At 40.0% G+C, this 2,616-nt stretch overlaps 1 long non-coding RNA gene across 1 annotated transcript in view; it reads right to left on the bottom strand.

Moving 5' to 3' along the window:
- LOC109363858 overlaps positions 1-2,043 on the bottom strand; it is a 6,718-nt gene extending 4,675 nt beyond the window's left edge. The window contains exon 1 of the long non-coding RNA XR_002109697.1: positions 1,747-2,043. This is a non-coding gene — a long non-coding RNA (uncharacterized LOC109363858). The remainder of the gene's footprint in view (positions 1-1,746) is intronic.
- Between the last annotated feature and the right edge of the window lie 573 nt (positions 2,044-2,616).

Below are 2,616 nucleotides of genomic sequence, written 5' to 3'. Positions count from 1 at the left end.
AAAGAGGAAAAAAAAAGACAAAATGAGAAGGAAAAAGGAAAGGAGGAGAAGAAAGAAGAGAAGAAAAAAGAAAAGAAAAGGAGAGGAAAAGGAAAAGGAAAAGGGAAAAGAGGAAGAAGAAGAGAAAGTGGAAAAGAGAAAGAGAGAAAGAGGAAAAAGGAAAAGAAAGAAAAAGGAAAGAAAAAAACAAAGAGAAAGGAAAAAAGAAAAAGAGAAAGGGAAAGAAAAAAAAAGAGAAAGAAAAAGAAAAGAAAGGGGGGAAAAAAAAGAGAAAGGAAAAGAAAAAAGAAAAGAAAAAAGGTGAACCTGATTGCTTTTTGACAACTCTGACAGAATTTCTTGATGGCTTTCTTTGACCTTAAAGTTTGTACCTCAGGGTATGCACAATGTTATGCCTCTTTTTATAGGTTTAAACAAGACCAAAACTTAGATCAGGAATCAGAGTGGGTGATCCTCTCAGTTTATGGCATGCTGTCAGACGGCTTTGCTCTGTGGAATTGTAATGTCCTTCAGGAAGCTCAAACGTAGTCACATCAGCTGCAATCACACTGGCTGCCTGCTGCTTATAAAGCTTTTTCAGAACAAGGAGGGCTGAAACCAATGCATTTTCTGAGTGCCAGGCTGCAAAATGGAGACTGAAGCCCTTTTTCCTGAGCGCTGCTCATTTCCATTGACTGTTTTGTGATTTCTGTCAGAACTCTTTTTTTTTGCACAACGTGGCAAAGTGGAAGTGTAGTGTTAGTCCAGGACACAGAGGAAGGGAATGGCCTGTAACCCCATGGAACATGAACCATAAAGCTGTTGCTCTCCTTGGGTATTAGAGTTCCCCAATGTGACTAGTTTTGATGACTGACTGATACTAATTGGCTTTAAATTATAAACCTGCCTGTCTCGGGCTAATCAAATACTCTTCTGAAAAGTAAAAAGAGAAAAGAAGAAAAATCTCTTCTTGGAAACAGTTTCCATATTCATTTTTCTTAACCCATTGGCTTCTAATTATCAGATGTCAGTGAGCTTTACGTAACGGTACACTGCAGAACAGGCAGTGTGAACACTGACTGGTAGGAGATGCTATAGATAGCATTCATGGAGACAACGAGCTTTGAAAAGATACTTTTAGTCCATAAGACAGTCTAGCCTGTGCTCCAGTGAATCAATGCCTCTCATACAGATTGGAGACTTTTCTAACACTAAGCATATAATGATTTTGTTCTCTTTAATCACACAGTAATTCTTTAATCACATAGTGACTTGCTATGAAAGCAAATCCTGCCACACTGACAAATGAGATTGTGCATGTTAGAATTTTCTCCTGTTCCTCACAGTAGTAAGATCTATAGCTACATTTCCACATATATACTTAGTTCAATCCTCTTTTCACAGCTGTGTTTTCAACTAGTGGAGCTATCTTGTTCAAAAATATTAGTATTAGAAATAGTATTTGCTGGAGAAAAAAAAAGATTCTGAGTAAAAAAGTTGTGTGTTAATCTACTCTGGATTCTCTCTAGTCTACATTAGTCTACTGTAGTCTGCTCCAATTTCTTTCTGAAGGTCCAGGATTCCTCTGTAAGTTGTGTCATTGCCTTTAAGAATGTCAGAAGGAAATTAATTGGCTATCTGTTACATAGAGTCACGTGAAAAATGCAAGACTGTTTTGAGGGGGAATGATTTAATGGCTCGGCACAGGGATCAAAGTGAAAGCTCTTATTTAATTCTGTTCCTATCTGAAGGATCAGTAAAGCTCACCTGTTCTCAGGGTTCCTGTTTCAGGTCTTAGTCAGTAACTGTCACAGAATCATAGCCCCATAGAATGGTTTGGATTGGGAGGGACCTTTGTGACCATCTAATTCCAAATCCCTGCTGTAGGCAGGGACACCTCTTTCTAGACCAGGTTGCTCATAGCCTCATCCGGCCTGGCCTTGCATGCTTTAAGGAAGGGGAAATCCACAACCTCACTGGACAACCTGTTGCTGTGTCTCACAACCCTCACAGTGAAAAATTTCTTCCTAATATTTAGTCTAAACCTACCCTCTTCCAGTTTAAACCCATTTTCCTTTGTCCTGTTGCTACATGCCTCTATAAAAAGTCCCTCCACAACTTTCCTGTTCAGGTTATGAAAGGCTGCTATCAGGTCTCCCCCCCCCAGCACAATCTCTTCTCCAGAAGGGGTTGAGGAACCCCAGATTTCTTAATCCATGCTTGTAGAAGAGGTCCTCCAGCCCTCTGATCGTCTTCATGGTCTGCATTACACTTTCTGTAGCAGAAATTCAGTCTAAGAAAGCCTTTTCTTTCCCTGTCCCAGAGAACCACTCTTGCCTGTGTGTGATAACAGTCTACCTCTTCAACTGGGCCAGTGTATATTCTGTGTGATGACACTGGCCAAATTGCAATGAGCAATAAAAAGAAACAAATAACCCAAGACTCTTTCAAGTAAACAGTGAGATAAGCAGTAAGGATAAAGAAAGAGGATTAGAGAAGAACTTAACCCAGAAGTGAGGAATCATAGACTCGTGGAATCATAGAATCATAAAGTGGGTTTGGGGAGGACAGACCTTAAAGTTCATGTAGCTCCAAGGTAGAGGGGGACAACCTCATTTCGTTCCTTACTGCTCCCCT

This window comes from Meleagris gallopavo, chromosome Z (assembly GCF_000146605.3).
Source record: "Meleagris gallopavo isolate NT-WF06-2002-E0010 breed Aviagen turkey brand Nicholas breeding stock chromosome Z, Turkey_5.1, whole genome shotgun sequence".
Lineage (NCBI taxonomy): Eukaryota > Metazoa > Chordata > Aves > Galliformes > Phasianidae > Meleagris > Meleagris gallopavo.
The sequence above is the reverse complement of the archived record's forward strand: the minus strand, read 5'-3'. Positions and strand labels throughout refer to the sequence as shown.